General features: G+C 39.3%; 1 pseudogene; it reads right to left on the bottom strand.

Annotated features, from left to right (window-relative positions):
- LOC101280237 (alpha-endosulfine-like) overlaps positions 1–16,811 on the bottom strand; it is a 32,619-nt pseudogene extending 15,808 nt beyond the window's left edge.
- Between the last annotated feature and the right edge of the window lie 5,046 nt (positions 16,812–21,857).

Below are 21,857 nucleotides of genomic sequence, written 5' to 3' on the forward strand. Positions count from 1 at the left end.
TCTGGAAGGAGCTCATAATAGAGGACTCCCTTCCAATCCCACCATATACACAACATCGCCTTCTTTGGATGAAGACCAGCCTTTGGTGTGGTTGGTGGTGGTTCATTTCACTTGTCCCGTGATCGCTTCTGTCACATTGTTGTACAGTGTCCACTTTTTAATCACCTGTCACAATTTGTTTTAAAAATGGAACGTTTTCATTATGTTTCAGTGGGGAATCGCATGCAGAAATACGGTCAAGAAAGTTTTTTTCGCTTAACTTTTGTGGAACCCAAACATCAAAGCAATTCACATAACCAAGCTGGTGCAAGTGATTTTCAATGCTTGATTTGGATATTTTGATTATGTCGGCTATCCCCCATGTGACATAACGTTGATTGTTCTCAATTATTGTTTTGATTTTATTGTTATCAACTTCAACTGATCTACCCGACTGTGGAGCATTGTCCAGCAATAAATTTCCAGCACCAAATTTTGCAAACCACTTTTGACATGTTCGATCAGTCACAGCACCTTCTCTGTATACTGCACAAAGTTTTTGTGCGTTTCAGTTGCGTTTTTCTTAAAGTAATAAAGCATAATATGCAGAAAATGTTGCTTTTTTCTTCCATCTTCAATATTAAAATGGCTACACAAAACTTCACCAGTTTTGATAAGTCTTCTTTTAAATGCATACTGATATAACAGCTATCACATACAATCTAACAAAATTGTTTTGAATGAACTTAAAGACAACTAAGTGCTACTGAAGCCATCTTAGGGAAAAAACGAACAAACCTTTGGGCCAAACCAATAATATAATATTGTACAGGAAAAATAATTAAATTAAAAACTAAAACTAAAACAAGAAGTTTAATGTATGAAAGAAAATTTATCTCAGTTTAGCTTTTCAACAAGAAAATTTCTTAGAATAAAACTCAAGTTTAAATATATACTAAAGAGGAGACCAAGCTAATCTGTTGAAGAATATAACAATAGAACAATTGTATTAAAATGTCATTAATAGTTCAGTGTATTTGGGATCTTGGAAGTATTATTTTGGCCTTGATTTCAAGCTAATACTACTGGAAACATACTCATTGGGATAAGAGCAAGTCACATATTCTCATTACTCAGTTCCACGCTGGATTGATTTTCATCTTGTTAGAATGCGTGGCATATGGTGGAAATTCACAGCTAATGTATTCTTCCTGAGGTCTTTACTTACCCATATAAGAACAATCAAAATTAAAAACGGTGCTTTACTGAACACTGATGTGAATTTCTTGTGCCCTCTGATAATACTGGGGAAAGTTAACAAGTGTGTTAAAAGCACAGAGAGTTTCTACGGACATACTTTCACTTTATGGTAAACAAGGTTAATGCAAGGTCATTTGAGACACTGCAGATAACTTAGATTTTTAGCAAGTAGACAGATAAAGCCCGAGTGTACACAATGCAATAAAAAAATCAGCCAAATGACAAGAGAGCACAAGAAAAGCATGTTTAAAAACCCCAGACTGGGCTTCCCTGGTGGCGCAGTGGTTGAGAGTCCGCCTGCCGATGCAGGGGACATGGGTTCGTGCCCCGGTCCGGGAAGATCCCACACGCCGCGGAGCGGCTGGGCCCGTGAGCCATGGCCACTGAGCCTGCGCGTCCGGAGCCTGTGCTCCGCAACGGGAGAGGCCACAGCAGTGAGAGGCCCGCGTACCGCCAAAAAAAAAAAAAAAAAAAAACCCGACTTTCCATCCAAAACGCTAATTTACGAAATACATGAATATGTATTTCATGTATTAACACTGTAGCAAGCACAAGATTAATTATTAGTTGACTGATATCTATAATGCCTTTTCAAAAAGTCAAACTAATGGGAACATTAATAATCAAGCATTTCAGAATATCTAAAATTATTAAGATAGAGAATTATTAAGAGAAAGTCTAAAAAGTTCTTCCAACTTCCTCTTTTGGTTATTAAGGCAACTGAGGCCCAGAGAATGGAAGTGGCTTGTGTAAGGACACAAATTACGTCTAGATCTGGGATTATGACTAGTCTCTCACCAGAATATGCGGAGTGATGCTTGCCACTTTCTTAAGAGGGGGCGCTGAGTCAGAGCTCCCGGGAGAGTGTGGCGGTTGGTGAGTGATTGACAAGGCACGTTTCTCTTCCAGCAGCAAGACTACCAATAAGTGCTCTGAATCCGCTCCTGGAACCAAAGAGCTACCATTGCCTCTTTAGTAAACGGCTGCTGAGTGATCACTAATGAGTTTACAAGGAAATTATGTCTTTAATTTATACCAAAGGATATACTACATCATTATGATAAAATCTGCCCCCTGGATTTTAGTATAATAATCACTTTCCAGGAGAGGTCATGCATGATGGAAAGAAGCATGGATGAGACAGTGGTTTAAGTGTATATCCTCATGGTGTTAGTCTGGGCAATTACTTAAATTCTCTGAGCCTCATTTTCTCCCACCAGTAAAGCCAAGGTACAATAATCAGTATGGGATAATAAAACTAACTTTTATATATGCCTACCATGAGGCATAAATTCAAATGCCTCCTTTTATTAAATCACAGATAACTATAACACAGGTGTGATTATCATCTCCATTTTGCAGATAAGAAAACTGTGGTTAGCAATCTTAGTGAAGTGTAATAAAGTGGTAATAAGCATAGGACCTGGATGCAGAATAAGTTTGAATTTGGCTTTAATACTTCCTAGCTGTTGGCTATTGAGGAAGTGACTTAACTTCTCTAGGCTACAGTTCTCTCATCTAAAAGTGGGAATAATAATAATATAAAATGCATATGTTGTTGCAACAGTTAAATGGAATAATTGTGCATCTCTCAAAACAACACCTAGAACACAGTAATTCTCAATAAATTAACTAATTGTCATTATTATTATTATGTATTGCCAAGGATCAGTGGGCCACTAAATGGCAGAGATCAAATCAGCAGGTCTGATCTGCTGGATCCCTGACTCTTACCCATGAAGTTCTGCTCCTGAAACACCTCCACTGTTTCTGTGTCCAAGGTTTTACGATGCTGATAGGTAGGCCATTTTCGAGGGGCATTAACTCTTTCAACTTTTTACATGATACACTAGACATTTAAAACTATACCAGTTCACTAATTTATATCCTATGCTGAAAAGTAGGGATTTTTTTAACTTTGAATTTTTTCATTTAGATGTATGAAATTGGGAGGAATTCCCATACACCGTTCACCCCAAATCCCTAAACAAGATCAACTGACAACATGTGCGTTCTGATAGGGTGCACTGAGAAAGACACAGCATTGCTTCTGTGGGTTTCCTGCCAAAAATCGCATAACCTAAACGCAATCCTGAGGAAACATCAGACCAACCTGATCTGAGGGATACAGCACAAAACAACGCGCGGTACTGTTTAAAAGTGCCAAACAATAAAAAAAAAAACAAAGAAATACAGAGGAACTGTGCTGGATTAAAAGAGACTAATGAGACATGACAAGTAAATGCAAAGTGTGTTCCTGAATTGGATTATGATCCAGAAAAAGGATAATAATGAGATGATCTCCTCTACTCTGAACAGATTGTCTCATGTCCTCTTTCTAGTCCAGAACCTGACCCACGAATATGAGCATTGTATCAATGTTATTGTCCTAATTTGATATTTGGAAATTTATTATGTGTTGGAGGTTAAATATAGATTATTTTTATGTAGATAACATTAAAACATAAAGGAGAGTCATGGGTTACAGTGTAGACAGAGGACCTGGGCTTCGGAAGCATGCAGTTGCCTATGGTCCCTAGTTCGTGAGTAACTAGCTGTTCTGGGATTCTGTCTCCAATCTCTCAGAACAGGCTCTTTCCGCTACACTGAGTTGCAGAAAACATTCAGAGCCTGTAAACACTGTATTGGTTTCCCGTGGCTGCTTTTATAAATTAACAAACATCTGGTAGCTTAAAACACCAGACATGTATTCGCTTCCAGTTCTTGATGTCGGAGACCAGAATCAGTCTCAGTGGGATAAAGGAAAGGTGTGCGCAGGGCTCTACGCCCTCCACAGGCTCCAGGAAAGAACCCCTTTCCTGGCCTTGTCCGGCTTCTAGAGCTGTCTTCCTTGCACTCCTTGTCTTATGAACCCCCCTCCTCCGTTTTCAGAGGCAACAGCTCAGCATCACAAATCTTTCTCTTTCTCCATCATCCCTTTGCCTTCTCATCTGCTTTCACAACTCCCTCTGCCTCCCTCTCATAAGGACAGTTACATTACATATAGGGCCCACTCAGATAATCCAGGATAATCTTCCCATTTCAAAATCCTTTGTTTAATTGCAGCTGCAAAGACCCCATTACCATATAAAGTATCAAACATGGGCTGCACGAACTGGGGCCTGGATATCTTCGGGGTTCATTATTCAGCCCACCACAGACATGAAAGGACATCTCCATCTGCAATGAGTTTTAATTTTTGATTCATATAGTCAAGTTGGCATTGATCCCTATTCAGATTGAAACTGAATTTAATAATTGGGAAGCCATTAATTCCTAATCATTTCCTAGCAGGAAAATAGTATGCTCTCAGAGTCTGTGTCTAACATTAAACTTTCTAAGATTTAGGTAATCTGTTGACATGGTTTTCATGTGAGCTTTTTTGAGGGCAGGTACATGGTTTGTATTTCATGTGTCTCCAGTATGGTAGGCTGAATATTGGTCCTCAAACATAATCAGATCCTAATTCCTAAAACCTACAAAAATTACCTTCTGTGGCAAAAGGGACTTTGTTGGTGAAATTAAATTAAGGCTCTTGAGATTGGAATATTATTCTGAATTATTAGGGTGGGCCCTAAATGCAATCTCAAATGTCCTTATAAGAGAGAGGCAGAGGGAAAATTGACACAGAAGAGCCAAAAGCAATGTGACAAGAGGAGCAGAGATTGGAGTGACATGGCCACAAGCCCAGGAATGTCAGCAGTCATCAGACATTGGAAGAAGCAACGGGAAACGGATTCTCCCCTGGAGCCACCCAAGGGAGCACAGCCCTACTGACACCTTGACTTAGCTGTTTATGACTCAGTCTGGATTCCTGAATTCTATAACTGTAAAAGCAAAAAAAAATTGCTGTTTTAAGCCACTAAGTTTGCGGCGATTTGTTACAGCAGAAATAGGAAACCAGTATATTCAGTAACCAGCTTAGCACCTGGCACGTATGCTTGTTAAATGTCAGAAGGGAAGAAAGGAAGGGAGGGAGGGAATGAGGGAGGAAGGAAGGAAAGAAGGAAGGAAGGATGCATTCAAGTTACAAGGAAAAACAATATTTGGGGTTTTAATCAATATTTGACCTATTTTCCTCAACCTGGGACACATTACTAGCCTCGGACTGAAAAGACTTAAGTTTTTTTTCCCTTTAGTTAAATGTTCTCTATCTAAATCTGAGGAATTGTGGTTTTGAAATCTACATCTGGGACTGGAAGACTCCATGACATGTTTCACATGGAGGGGAGTTCTACAGCTGAGTTAAGAACTTCTGCAAGAAGGGGTTAGGGTGAAAGCCAGCCAGGTCCTTTTCTGAGGGCGAGCTTGCAGGCCTGGTGCAATAATTGGAAAGCGGGTGGAAGTGACAGGTGAAGGTATACACTCTCACTGCCACAGGAGATCATTCATTTCTGTCTGAAGTTTTTACGCTAGAAGACATACCAGTATAGGTAGAGCTGCTTACAAACTGTCCTTGTGTTTAACAGCTCTGGGGAAACAGTTATTACTTGATAGATTTGGTGATAAGTGAAATATCAGATCCATACCCATGGTTTCAGAAATAATATATCCTGACCCACACTGAACTCCTTAATTTGTGGTATTCAGTGAAAACTGTAAAAGACCTAAAAGGAGTTAGAAATGTCTAAGGCAGTATGTTACTATCGGGAAGTTCGCTGAAGTGTTAAATTAAACAAAACAAGATGGAAAGGTTGAAGCAATAATCTCTTATCCTGTAGACCTTTTTCTGTTAAGTCCTATGCTAGAGTGCAATTAAAATAAATAACTTTTCCCCTGGAATTACCATTGACTTATTGAGTTTGACAATACCCAACAATGCCTGAATGTTCGTCCAAGTGAAAAAAATCTCTTTGCTCTGTCCTAGAGATAAATGAGGTCAATTCATCAAGAGACCCAACTCAATAAAATACTGATAATGTTCTGCTTGGACGCATAAACCCTTCAGTCACGAGCGCCTTGTCAGATACCCAAATTGAGGGTTTTGTTATTGCTTATAAAAAATAATTGTAAAAAATGCATTTAAATTCCACATCCTGTAATTTCCTCAATTATTTTTCTGATTATGCTGTACTTTTCATTGCAAATTGCATTAAATCAGAGCTGGAATGAGAAAGATTGTAGAAAACTAAACAAGCAAATATACCATTGAGCTGAAACTGCTCTGTTATTTGCTGACTTTTTCCTCAAAATGTTATTCATCATTTAGATTTTAAAACATGGCTAATAAAATATGCGTATAGTATTTCCCCATCTCTCAGAAAAAGATGCTGTACTTTTTTTACACATGTATATTTTACATACTATACACATGTGGAACCATATCATGTATACTATTTACTTAATGCAGTCTTGCATTTTTTTCACTCTTTCACTTTCATTTTTTTGCCTTCCTTCCTTCCTCTTTCCTCTCCCTCTACACCAGTGCCCTTTTAGGTAAAACATGTTAATATCTATATCTTCCATTCTTGTCTCCACACCTAGATATGCCAAGGCACACAATATACACACACATTACATATATATAATATGTATATTACACTATATACTTATATGTATATACACACAAATATATAAACCTAAATTTCTGTTATACACACTTTTCTTCATCTTGCTTTTCTCAATATCTAGTAAACATTCTTTCCAGTAAACAGACATAATTCTTTTTTTTTAAATTAATGCTCCCTTTCTTTTTTTTTAAAATTTTATTTATTTTTCGGCTGCATTGGGTCTTCGTTGCTGCATGCGGGCTTTCTCTAGTTGCGGCGAGAGGGAGCTACTCTTCATTGCAGTATGCGGGCTTCTCATTGCAGTGGCTTCTCTTGTTGCAGAGCACGGGCTCTTCAGTAGTTGTGGTGCACAGGCTCAGTGGTTGTGGCTCGCCGGCTCTAGAGCGCAGGCTCAGTAGTTGTGGAGCACGGGCTTAGTTGCTCTGCAACATGTGGGATCTTCCCAGGCCAGGGATCGAACCCGTGTCCCCTGCATTGGCAGGTGGATTCTTAACCGCTGCGTCACCAGAGAAGTCCCAACAGAAATAATTCTAACCCATTCTTTCTAATGGCTTTATTTCCTGGTGTTAACACACCACAATTTGTATAACCAATTCTTCATTGATGGGCATTTTTCCGTATACATTTCTACATGCATAAAAATGCAAGAAAGTCCTTGGTACATAGATCTTTGTTTACTGGTCTTTTAGTTTCTATAAGATACCTTTCATGGAATACAGTATTGCTGGATCAAAGAGTATATGCATGTTAGGTTTCAATAGCATCTTTAAGATAGCTTAATAAAAAAAGATGTGACAATATGTGTTTACACCAGCAGCTGTTAGAGTAGTATTTTCACTATACTCCCAACAAAAATAAATATTGTAGTTGCTGTAAATGTTTCCATTTTGATGGGTGTAAGTGGCAGTACTTCATTATTAGTTAATTTTTATTGCACCACCATATAACTACTTTTTACATCTGACCTTGTTGCATTTCTGGAAATTATGATCCCTCAATAAATTTAGCAAAAGACGCAATTATAGAGAGAAAAAGAGAAGCAATTCTATGCAGTAGGTATATGTGTGGATGTGAGTGGGCGCTCTTCTTCTGTTGAGATGTCCACTGTCTTGCTGTCTGGAAGGACACATGGGCAGTGAGGGAACACGAATTACCAGTGGGCCTTGTACCATTTCATCTTGCCGGTTGGTTGGTTATTTAATGTTTGCAAATCTCCCAGGAATCTGGAACTCACTTTATTTGAGGCAGTTCAGCTGAGACAACTCTATTAGAAATCCATGTCTCTGAAGAGTCATTACTCTACTCATTGATCTTCAATTGTTTTCTTGAAGCTACACAGAAGAAAAAAAAAACTGAATAGGAGTTCATTTAAATATCATATTTGATGGCTGTTAGCATTTGTTCAGAATTATTTTCTTCTCTATGTATCTTCATTTATTTCAACTGCTTCTCAGAAAACAGTAAAGTCCTCTCACCACAGGCACTTTAGTTTCCTGTCACATCTGTTTTCCTTGGCAAACCTATAAGTTATTACAAGATATTAAGAGGGAAAAATAACAATACAAACATCATATTGTTACTGAATTGGTTGACAGGACCCGTGGCAATGTCCTAGCCAGGCGAGACCCCCTGTCTCAGCCAGGGACGTTCTTTTTTTTTTCTTTTTTTAATTGATATATAGTTGATTTACAATGTTGTGTTAATTTCTGCTGTACAGTAAAGTGATTCAGTTATACATCTGTGCAGCCAATAACAAAACCGATACTGAAACTGGAACTGCACAAGTTTTATTCAATGGCCAAAGGAGAAGCAGGAACCTAATTCACAAATCAACTTCTCAACCCAATTCTAGCAGAGCCAGCAACTCTATAGAGGGAAGGTCGAGGTAAAAGGGAGGGAGTTGGAAAGAGTAGGAGGAATATTCATGAGGTAACTGAGAACGCGGGTGTGGTTTGGACCTGGAATTGTTGCATCTCTCCTTTTCAGTCCTTGCATGGGCTTTTCTGGTTGTTGTCATAGCAACTGTCAAGGGGCTGGTGGGTGTGTCACTTAGCTAATGTATTACAGGGAGTGTATAATGAGGCTCAAGGTCCGCTGGAAGTCAAATCTTCTGCCATCTTGGGCCTAGTTGGTTCTCATTCATTTTTTCTCTTTGCAGCTCCTTCCTGAAACTTAGGTAAGAGTAATTATTTTCTATTCCAGGGAGGGGCAGGTACGATTCTGGGGCAACAGCATTGGTAACAATAGGATTCTGCTGTAAAGAGTCCTTACTGGAATACTGGCCTGTATTAAAATAATACGTCACCTGCTCTGTTTCTAGATGTGAGGAACATGGAAACAGTCTCCCTGCATGTTACACATGGAGATTCCTGGGCTCTACCGGCCAACAAGAGAAAACAGAGCTTACAGACACTAGGCTCAAAATCTGCCTTAGAAAGCAGCTTCCCCAGGGTAATCTTCACACTCTAAGAGTCGAGCCAGAGCTTTAAAACCTTTATCTTTTTCCTAACATCTGGGCTGATTAGGAAGTCACTTAGTTGTCAGTTACAAAGAAGAAAGGTGCTAATTACCTCTTTGAAACCTCTGAGTGACTCTGAGTTTGACTTTTCTTCTTTTCAGTCTGAGAAGACTGCATGTTTCCTTCCTGGAACCTAAACCCCTTGAGTGCTTTACTCCTGCTGTGAGAGTTAAAATAAAGGTTTCTTTGAACCTTAACTGACTCTCTCCCACTCTTCTCATATGAAAATTTCTTTACTTTGCAAACTGCCTTCTTCAAAGTGTCAGTTTTTCTTCAGAAACTTTGATGTTCAGTAACCAAATTACAAGAACAAACAAAATCATAACGGTTTTGTCGTAAAAGAAAATGCCAAACGGTTTCCTTCTAAAGATGAATGAATCTCAGTTCTAACGTGAAGATAGGCAAAAATATGGTTCCCATGTTCTTTCCATTACATATACTGTATGATTTTAGAACTTGAGAAAAAAAAATCTTGTCCAGTATCATTCCAGTTTTGATTCCTTTGAATATTAAATCTTTGGATACCTAAAGCACCCTCTTAAATTATCGATGCTCCCTGAGTCCCTAACAGCTAATATCTTAGTCATCATTTGAAAAGTTTCTCAGAATTAAACATGAAATTGAGGTTTCAGTGGAAACAATGCCAAGCAGATGGGGGGTGGACCAGGAAATCAGGAGGTTTCAAGGACATCATTTACCTACAGTCTAGTTTGCAGTGGAGAGGACTTTGAGCTCAGAGCTGGGACACGTGAGCTGCAATGGAGCAACCAAGTTCTGTAGACATATAGACAAGGGATGTGTCCCTTGTTTTCTTTTTTTAAATTGTGGTAACAGGAGATAATATGAGACCTGCTCTCTTAACATTTTTTAAAGTGTACAGCACAGTACTGTTAGCTGAAAACACAACGTTGTACAGTAGGTCTCTAGAATTTATTCTTCTTGCAGAGCTGAAATTTTAGACCCATCAAACGATGGCAATTTCCCATTTCTCTCTCTGCCTTGACCGTGGCGACCACCCTTCTATTTTCTGCTTCTGTAATTCTGACTACTTTAGATACCTCAAGAAAATGTGGCATATCTATATCTATATCTATAGATAGATGATCAAGATAGATAGACATAATGGAATATTATTCAGCCATAAAGAAGAAGGAAATCCTGCCATATGCAACAACATAGATAAACCTTGGGAACCTTATGCTAAGTGAAATAAGCCAATCACAGAAGGACAAATACTGCATGATTTCACTTACGCAATGTGTGCTTTCTGAGTTTCAACTTTCTCTTCTGTAAAATGCAATAGTAATTCCTTTCCACTACAAGCTATTGCTATGATGAAACAAGTAAATATTAAGAAGTGAAAGAGTAACACTTTTTCACTTGAATCTGGACCTCAAGGTGCCAATTATACTCACTCCCCCTAACACAGGTATGTAGACTGATGAACTCCATAGTCTCATTATAAGAACTTGGGCAACTGTTAAAGCACTATCAAAATATTAAAAGAAGAAGACTGTGCTAATTAAACATTTATTTAACTTTGAACAGCTGGTTCAATGAGGTTGGCAGGGTTCTAAAGAAGCAGATCCTGAGATGAGGGTTTAGGTACAAGTGGTTTATTTTTTTATTTATTTTTTTTTTGCGGTACGTGGGCCTCTCACTGTTGTGTCCTCTCCCGTTGCGGAGCACAGGCTCCGGACGCGCAGGCTCAGTGGCCATGGCTCACAGGCCCAGCTGCTCCGCGGCATGTGGAATCCTCCTGGACCAGGGCACAAACCTGCGTCCCCTGCATCGGCAGGCGGACTCTCAACCACTGCGCCACCAGGGAAGCCCGGTGCAAGTGGTTTTTAAGAAACTATTCCCTGGGGAAACAAGTAAGGAGCTGAGAGAAGAGCAGGGAGGGGAGACATCAAGCAAGGTTGAGATTTCAGGTATAGTCCCAGCAATAGCATAGGAAGCCCTGGAAGATATTACACCTTCAGAATGTATTCACCCTGACGGCAAGGCAGCTGGGCTTTCATACTACTAGATCAGCCTGTCACTGGATAGGCTAGAGGAGGCCTAGTGGAGAACAGATAAACTCCTGGCACTTTTGTGAGTAAGGATGAAGCAAGAGGCACCATGAGTCAAAGGTGGTCCCCTATAGAAAACTGCAGGCCCTGCCAGTAGAAGCAAAGCATGCAGGAGGTGAGGGGATTTGCATCCAGAATGATAAAATGCATATGAGGGGATCTGAGCAGGGCACGAAGAGTATCTCCTTAGTTTACAAATGCCAAGACTGAGGCTGAGAGATATCAAGCAGTTGTCCAAGCTCACACCACATATGAATGGCAGACTTGATTGTCCAACCCAAGACTCCCACCTCAGTGTTCCTTCCACATCACCAGGATGCTGATGAGTCTGTTATACTGTGAGTCCTGATATCATTATACACATCCTGCATCCTGAACTGGTTTTTTATTCATGTCTGAGAAAACGTCCTACCCCGGCACAAATTGATACGTACCCACCACGGCAACAGCACATTTTTTGTGAGGCTATTAATAATGTAAGACGCAGTTGCTGCTAGAAGATCTCCTGCTAACACTGCAGTGAGTGGAAATGCTGTCCTTATTCTTAATAAACGGAAGGGAGAATGAGACACGCTTCCTTGAATGTAAGAATTTTAGAGAAATCGGTATTTTTAAAATGCTTGCAAGGGTCCATGTTTATTGTGCATTTCCTCAGCATCCAGAAATACAGACCAAATTAATGACACTGAAAGCAAGAAAGGGAATCCCAACATGATGAATATGAACAAGTAGCATAATAATCTTGCTGCTTGGAGAATAATTTTGCTGCCTCATATTGAAAAAAAAATACAATGTACACATCTGGGTCAGAAATAAAAACTGTGGAGTTTGTCCTTTGTGATATCACTAAAAAATAAGTAACTTACACCGGTCTAAAATGGGGGAAAGTACATTTTCAAAGGCTTTGGAGATTTTTTTAAGCGTCCGTGAGAACCCACACAGGAGCTACTGTTATAACATGGCCGTGGAGAAGTTGCCTTCAGAAGGATGGCTGCCCTACTCACTGCCGCCTCCTGATGTGCCCAGCAAATGTTTGGGTTCTTCTCCATTCAGGCAAAATGATAATTACTTAATTATCAGTGACAAATAATCATCACTCTGTATCCTGGAGTCCATCCCCAAATATAAGATTCTCAATCAAAAGAAAGTCAGCTGAGAAACATGGGCCAATTTCCAATAGAGGGTGATGTGATCACTCTGCCCTTCCTTTACCTCCTTTTCCTTTGTCCTTGGCTAATCAGCAACAGAGGAAAGTGACAAATGGCTCTCCACAAAGCTTCAGAAGATTCATAAAACCAAGAGGAGTTAGATATACCTTCTTTCACCCCAGAAAACACCAGAATCAATAGATGGAGAGAAAAGAGAGAGGCTGTTTTAAGCTCTGTACTACTACACTCAACAATTAAGAACCGTTCAATTACAAAACGGAAGTCCTGTTCCCAAGACAGATCAATGTATTCTGCGTGACAGTTTTATATTATGTCCTCTTTACATAACAGTAAAAAATAAATAGTTTGTAAAAATTACAGCCAAGATTCTTGGGCATTAAACTTCTAAATCCTGTCCTGAAGCCCCATCTCCCCACCCCCAAAACATACACACACCCAGATCTTGAGACTATGGCCCCTGCTGTGGGATTACCGTCCTAGACAGAAGACTGCTAGAAAGAAGTAATAAGGAAAGTGGGATTACGCAAGGTGAACTAAGTGTCTCCACGGCAAATTTCAGGTGAAAAATAAGGGGATTTTTGTCCATACCTGAGCAGGGACTTACTCTTGCGAGGAAACAACCGGTTATAGGAGGATGTGGGCATGAAGCAGGAAGTGACTAGGCAAACATCCTAATAGACTGTCCCCTTAGAGGTTCTTTTTTTTTTTTTTATGAACAATTAACATTGAGTTCTCAGCTTGCTCTGCAGAGGAGCTGTCTGCATCTTTCATATTTAGACGGACAGTTTCCTTTATCTGACACCAGGTCCCCGGCCACATCCAAGCAAACAAGGCATTCTTCTACAGAGCTGAATCAGAGTCTCTCATCTTTAGTCCACTTTATGTCCTCTTCCTCACACCCACCCCACAGAAGCCACGTGGTTAAGCAGGAGGATAGTCAAGAATGTTTTTATCAACTCCAAGCCCTAATTCATATTCCCCCAAATCTCCACTCCACCCTCTCACACCCCCATCCCCACCCCCACCCCCAGGATTTCACTGAGACGTATCTCAACAAGGGCAGGGGCTTCTGCCTCTCCAGCCCACACCCAAGCCACCTCCGGACCCCTGGCTGCAAAAGCAGGGAGGGCCAGGAGCCAGCACAGGACCCAGGGGGGCAACGTCTCAGTATCTGGCAGAGCCCCGGGCAGCATCATTCAAGTTGGCCGCTGCGGACCAACACAGAAGAAAAAGAAAACACTGTCAAGTAGGAAGGGAAAGAGCCCTAAGTTCCACCCCAGTCTCTACCCCATCACTCTTCCGCACTTAACAATCAGGGCTACCTGGCACATGTCTCAATCTTATCCAGCGAGTTGTTTAAAACAAAAGAGAGAGAGAAAATTTCAGTCTTTTCCTATCTTCAAAACAAAATGTTCTCTTTTTGGAGATATCCATGAAAACAAAAACAGAAAAAAAATTATTTAGACAAGATCAAAATAACTGGAGGTTTTCAGGGGTGTAAACTGCCTGGCTCAGAGCAGGCTTGGTCTCAGAGGCATGGTCAGAGCCACTTGCAGCAGCGGAGACGGACTGGGGGCACACAGTGATCAGGTGGTAACTTCCCGGAGGTCAGGGCCAGACAGCACACATGTTCTTCTGAGTGGACTTAATAATCTAGGTTTAATCAGAGCAATTTGGATTTGGATTTTGAAATGACCCTTCTTTGCCATGGAAACTATACACTTCACACTGTGGAAACAGGTGGCATATAGAGAGGGTAGCTTTTGCTTCTTTGATTTCTTAGCCTTGAAGATGACCAGGTGGAGAAAGAGACCAAAAATTTTTCTGATTTCCCTATTTCTTCTATTCCTTCCTAAAAACCAGACTCGCTGTGGCCTCGGTCTTGAGGAGTCATACTGACCGATAGAGAAGACAGCTCAGACAGAAAAGAAAAGAGTACAAAATGCGAGAAGATTGGAGATGAAAACATACAAAATTATATATATATTTACATATATAATAAACACAACATATCTGTGTACAACATGTCTGGGACAGTTGAGGAAACTATACAAGGATGTGCAACACTTTCCCCTTTCCACATGGATTTTAGACTAAGGAAGACAGCATAAGGAAATGGAGCAAGAAACACAAAAATTATATACAATTACAGGCGACAGCCAAGGAGTTTGGGGGCCAGGGAATCACAGGATCCTGCTCTTTCCATTCCCTCCTCACCAACGTTTTCCTATCCAGTTGGAATGATGGCCTGAAAAGTGAATGGCTGGTCAGGAAAGAAGTGGAGGCACCCCCAACCCCCTCCATGTGCATCAGCAAGTTCATCAGTTGTTCTCATTGCGCCAGATGTGTGGCGTATCAGAAGTGGTGAGCTGAGAGGGCGAGAGAGGATTATAGAATCTTCCTCTCTTGAACGGCTAGCTAGTTCCCACCCTGCCGTCTCTGTGATCACTAGCAGGTTGCATTCAGTAACGTTCAGGCCAAGCTACTGATAACTAGATTGACGATGCTGGCCTTCTGCAGCCCCTTTCCTCCGCCTGGTTCACGATCAGCACTCTGCTTCTCAGAGCACAGGAGCTGGGTTACTGAGCTCTAGGAAGGCAGAGATTTCTCAGTGCTTCTTCCCTTTCTCCCTAATCACCTTCCCCAGCTTCCTCCAAGGTGAGTCATCTCCTGAGAACCTGCTGCCCCAGCCCTGCTGTAGCACTAAGCCCTGGAGGCTCGCTCAGTTCATCCCTTTTCTTCTTGTCTCCCTAACAATACGCCTGGCAGCTGACAACATCTGAAATGTGGGACTCCACATGTGCACGACTGAGCATGTTTCTCCAGGCCCACAGCTTGGCTGTCAGCGCAGCTTTTTAGCAGCAAGGGCCCAGATTGTAGGAAAGCAGGTGAGGGCAGAGGCAAGAGCTTTGCTAGCTTAGAATTTTTTTTCTTGACCCTCAAGACCATGATCCTGATGAGCCCCCTCTCGCCTGACTTTATAACCCCCAAACCTCAACTTCTCTCCCCATGTAGTCTTCAAATATTTCCCCTCTGTAGGCTCACCTATGGGTCTTCCTCACTTTTGGGTTTACAATGAACAGCACAGTTTTTTTCAGGATTTTAGAATCAGAATCAATCTCATCTATATTCAACTCTGTTTTACAGATGAGGAAATAGAAATCCGGAGAGGTTAAATGACTTGACCAAGGTTACACGTCCGTTCTGCCTAGACTGAGTGGAGCTAGAACCCAGATATCTTGACTCCCAACCCAGTGTTCTTTCCACTATCCCATGATACTTTCAAAAAGCAACATGCTGGAAGAGAGAGAGAAGGTGCCCATTTTATGTGAATTATATCCTCCAATCTTTACGTTATTTAAGAGCCGGGGCAAACTGTAAAAGACACTGACTGAGTAAAGGAGGTTAAGTGGGCACTATAGTTTTAGGCAAGGAAATCAGTTTTTCTTTTTGAGGATTCTCTAAACCAGTCATAATGGAAACATGAAGCAGTAGCAGCCCAAGGGACAAAACACTTAAAGCACAGAAAACAGATTCCATTCAATCTACCTTTCCCAACCACGTCAGGTTAGCCTTGGGACGTTAAACCTGTCATATTATTCCCAAGGCCTAGGCTAACCAATTTGGGGATATTCTCTTCCAAAAGGAGAAATCACATCTCCCCAGTTTCTTGTACAAAAGAAAAAGAGTTTGCAGCATTATCCAATCCTAGTCTCCCATTTCTGAGCCCCTACCTGGGCCACATGAGGGTGTGAAAATCTCCATTTATCCAAAGAAATGAACTCAGAACCTCTCTTCAGCCCACATTACCTTCTCAGCAGCCTCCAGGAGAATCACAGTCATTTCTGGCTAGCAAGTTGAGAAGATATAACTAGGTGCCCATTGCATCCCTGCCTATGATATATAAAAGTCCGGTGGGTGAGGAAGGGAAGCAGAAGGGGGCCCCAGTTACCTCGCAAGCTTGCTGGTGATGAGCGAGGACTTTCCCTGGGGCAGATCCTGTGGGCTGGGGATGTGGTCACCCATCACCAGGATCTTGTCTGGTCCTGTGCTTGGTAGCTGCCTATTCTTCATCTTGGCTTTGGGCATGTCGTAGTCTCCTGAGTCAAAGTACTTTTGCCCTCTCTGGAGTCTCTTCGTGAGGAAGTTGGAGCCTCCAAGCTTTTGTCCTAGGCTTAGATATTTGGCCTTTAACTTTGCCTCCTTGGCTCTCTCAGGGAGAGTACCTTCTTTCTCCTGTGTGTCCTGCTTCTCCTTTACCGGTCTCCTCCCCAGGGTTCTCCTCCTCTTGTTTCTGGGACATGGTGGGATCGGGACTGTGGAGTGAGGGGACCCAAGAAGTCAACCGGAGAAGGGAAGGGGGAGGGGAAACGGGACAACCTGCGCTGCTTCTTCGGCTCCTGTCACTAGGGCTGCTCAGCCCCTTCAGAGGTGCTTTGTTTACACTTCAGAACGTTTAAAACTGATCAAGAAATAAATTGATCAAGTGCTTTAAGTGTCTTATATCACAGCTCTGAAACGAACGAGGCCAGTGACACAAACAGGAGAGCAAGTTTACCCGATTTTTCCTGTCCATGCAATCATATTGCTTTCCTGAGTGACATTTCCTTCCTTGTTTGATCTCAAATCAGGAGTTAGTCAGAAAGACTAATCCAAGCTACATTTCTGTAACCTAACACACACAGGTTAAAAATAAAATAACTGAGGGATTTGAGCAGTAAGACAAGCACATGGTAGTATTGAGTTTACTTCAAGCAGTCAATCCTTCCTCAAATTTGTGTCCTTTCATACAAATTCCAGTGGACTTTTAGTTATTGCCTAAATTCAGCCTCAAAATAAGTCAGTGGAGTAGTCAAGATTAGTATTATTCCCACTTCATGAAAGGAAAAAATGGAGATTAAAAATCTAAAGGGGGAAACGTGACCTTCAGAGTTGACCGAAGGTGGGAATGGTGAACATCTTGTCACTGGAGGAATGTAAATGATGGTCCAAGTGAAGAGTGAAGACTCTTCCCAATGGTCAGACTGGTGATTATTTGGTCTAATGTTTTAGTAGCAGGTTGACAATTAGTTTGAGTGTCATATGTATGATGTCCTAATTCATCACCCCATGAGTCTGCCTCTCTCTCCTAAATTACTTTATGGGTTATCATAATTATGGGGAAAAAAAAGTGTTCCCTAACAATACTGCATTTAACTAACAAATTTTACATGGGCAACTTTGAGTGAAAATACCATATATCTTAAATTATTAATCAACTGTTTTAAGAGGATGACATATTTAAGACAAGTATGTTAACTCAGATTCCCTTCAGGAATTTTCAGGACAGTTAACACTTGTATAGATGAGATAACTGTAAACATCAGCTTGCTTTTAATATTTATTGATGCTTTAAAACACATAAAATATATACATTTATTGAAACATAAACAAATGAAAATGACTTTTAATGGAAATTGTATTTTTAAAAAAGACCTAATTTTACTGAGATGTGCTCTCTTCGTTGGTATTTAACCTTGCTACATTTATTCCTGGGGCTTCCTCCATCTTAAAGAAGTGTAACACATTTGAACACATTTTAAACTTCATCGTAAAATCAGATATACTGCAAGTAACCTTAAAACTTTCCTAAGATGAACTAATTGCTATGATCATTCTCCCATAATAATGATAAATTTTAATTCTTTACTATTCATTGTTTTTATAACCTCACCTTTATTTCTTGTCATATATCAAGGGAAATGAGGGGCGGTTTATAGTAATAAACACCTATATTTAAAAAGAAGAGATATCTCCAATTAATGATCTCAATTTCTACCTTAAGGAATTGAACTTAAAAAGCAAACTAAACACAAAGTATGAAAAGATAGGAAGTAATAAAGATCAAAACAGAAAAAACTAAGATAGGAAAAAGGACAACATATGGGAAAGATAAATTAAGCCAAGAGATGAATTTTTGAGACCAGTAAAATTGATAAACCTATAATCAGATTAGTCAGAAAAGATAGGGAAGAAACACACAAATTACCAAGATCTGAAACAAGAGAGGTGACACCATTACAGATTCTGCATATATTAAAAAGATAATAATGTAATATTAACAAATTAATGCCAATAAATGTGATACCTTAGATGAAATGAAAAAATATCTTGGAAGACACAAACTATGAAAGTTCATTCAAGAAAAAATAGATAAACTGACTAGTTCTATATATATTAAAGAAACTGAATTTGTAGTTTAAAACCTTTCAGTAAAAATAATTCTAGGCTTGGAAGGTCTCCCTGGTGAATTCTACCTAAGAGGAAGAAATAATGCCAATTCTACACAAACTTTGCCAGAAATTGAAGAGAAAGGAATACATCACACTCATTATATGAGACCAGTATTAACCCAATAACAGAAGCAGACAAAGACATTACAACAAAAGAAAACTACAAGATCAATATCCCTCATGATTATAGATGTAAAACTTCTTAACAAAGTTTTAACAAACTGAAACACAAATATATTGAAAGCATAATATGCCATAATCAGTGGAGGTTTACCCTAGGAATTCAAGGTAGGTATAACACACAAAACTCAATGTATTCACCATATTAACAACCTCTCCAAAAGAGAAAGAGAGAGCAGAGAAAAAACATATGATCTTCTCAATAAATGAAGAAAAACATTTACTAAAAATCTAATATTTTTCTGATAAAGACTCTCAGAAAACTAGGAATGGAAACAAATTTTCTCAAAGTGACATAGGGCATCTATGGCAAATCTACAGCTAAACTCATACTTAATGGAGAATGACTGAACGCTTTCCCTGTAAGAGCAGTAACGAGGCAAAGACGTCTATCTCTCACCATTTCCATTTAACATTGCACTGGAAGTTCTAAATCAGTGAAAAAAGGAAAAAAAAGATAATAATAAATTAAAACATCCAGACTGAAAGTAAATAAATAAAATTGCCTTTACTCACAATCTTTTTTTTTTTTTAAGTAAAACATACAGCTATCATAGAATACAGTCACCCCACTGTTAGGCATTTACCCCAAAAAAATGAAAGCGTATGACTACACAAAGACCTATACACAAATGTTTATAGCAGTTTTTATTTGCAATAAACAAAAACTGAGAAAGGCTCAAATATCCACCAACAGATGAATGGTTAAACAAATTATGGGTATATTCATACAATGGAATACTACTCAGCAATAAATATGAATGAACTATTTATGCACACAAAAATGGATGGATCTGAAAATAATTATGCTGAGTGAAAGAAGTTAGACAAAAAAAGTACATACAATACGATTCCATTTCTGTAAAGCTCTAGAAATGCAAACTAGTTTATAGTGCCAGAAAGCAGATCGGTTGTACCTGGTTGAAAGAACCAGGGAATGAGTGGTGAGGGAGGATTTCAAAAGGGGTTTACATGTATGTTCACTATGTTGGTTGTAGTGATGGTTTCATTAGGTTTATACATTTGTCAAAACTGATCAAATTGTGTATGAGTTATTTATTGTGTGTCAATTATGCCTCAGTAAAGCTATTTACGTTTGTTTTTGAAATTATAAAAGAGAAATCTAAAGAAAAGGAAAGATGAACTTCAGGGGTAAATAGAGGAATGCAACAAAGCTTCCCTTGACAGTACTTGATTACCCCTCCATAAAGGTTCTTTTTAGGTAACTGAATATATTTTTTAATATTTTAAGGAAAGTGATATATTAGCCTGCAAAGTGATACCTCATCTTTTTTTAATATTACAAACATATTCTTGTGACTGAGCTCTAACTTCCATTAGATTACCTAGAAAACAGGACTTGAAGGAGTTCATTGTCAACAGAAATAAACATTTAATTTTGCAATACATGAAAGCAAAGTCAAGTTTTTAAAAGGCTTTGAAGGGGTTAAAACTCACTGATTGGGCTGTATATCTTTATTAGGACATCTTTGGCAATGCTCTAGCTTGGAAAGCTCTTTTACCCTTTGGCACAAAAATATGATTTCATAATTTTAGACCTGACCTGAAATGCCAAGACTACTGTCCAAGTGGAACTGTTTACTGGACAAAGTTCTCAAATGAGAGTGGCAATGGCCCAAATGTCCCTTTATTTAACTTACGGATTCAGGAATCCACTGTGCTATCTAAACCAGTTCTACCCTTTTTATATGCATTAAACTTATACTTTCTCTTGTCTCTTGACCACTTAGTTCCAGAACTTTGAAATAGGAATCAACCTGCCCAAGTCTTTCATTTTAGAGATAAGATAAATATTCAGAGAGAGAAAGTAATTGTTTCCAGGTCACAGGGTGAGTTGGGGACAGATTAAAATCTGGATTTAGATATCCTGATTCTCAGACTAAGCTTTTCTCATACCACTGGATCTCTTCCCATCCCCAACCCCTGCCCCCCCCACACACACACACAGTGTACATTCACGATTTGTCTACTTTTCTGTATGGGTTTTATATTTGGTAATAAAAAGCATAAAATAAAGAATAATGTTCATTATTAAATTAATTGCTATTGACAAATATTCCCATGTGTTTGCCTTTGCACTTATTAATAAATTAACATTTCATATACAAAATGGAATAATAATGCTTAATGAGTATTTACCACTTGCCATGCGCTATGTTAGATACTTTTTTAATGAATTATCTCAGTGATTCCTAACAATTTTATCGTGTGTATATTGTTATTTCCCCCATTTCACAATGACAAATTTACACAAATAGGTGATCCAGCTAGATCGCAAATCCAGATTTGTCTAATGTTAGAGCCTGTGTGTTAAAACAATAAACTAAAGCACCTCCTGGATTGGTGAAGAAATTTTTTCTGTATATATGGAGAATGAAAATTTACATATAATTGTATATATAAAATTATATATAAATCATATATATAATTATAGATATATTTTTGAAAGATAATTGGAGCTTTACACCCCACATTTAAGCAATTTCTGAGAGTATACATTCTTCAGTGGGTATAAACATACGTACATCCTTAAACAATAAAAATAAAACATTCTTTTACTGTTGATTGACCATGGCCCAACAATAACTTAATAAATACTTAGCAGCTACACAGACTATATAGTCCAGCCACCTAACTGGATGCCTTTTTTTTGAATCCTTTGGTGAAGAGACAATCACTGCCTCAGGAAATCAGTGGCTTAATATATTTTCAGGTGGCTCTAATATTTATATGCTTTGTTATGAACAATATTGTGGTGGCAACATTACAAAGGGCTCTAGGGACAAAGCACTTGGCTAAAATGATGACTCTTCTACTTAAGTAGGTAGTCCTTGAGCAAATTATTTATATCTCTGAGATTTGGTTTTCTCAAGTGG

The sequence above is a fragment of the Orcinus orca genome, chromosome 13 (genome assembly GCF_937001465.1).
Source record: "Orcinus orca chromosome 13, mOrcOrc1.1, whole genome shotgun sequence".
In the NCBI taxonomy this organism is placed as follows: domain Eukaryota; kingdom Metazoa; phylum Chordata; class Mammalia; order Artiodactyla; family Delphinidae; genus Orcinus; species Orcinus orca.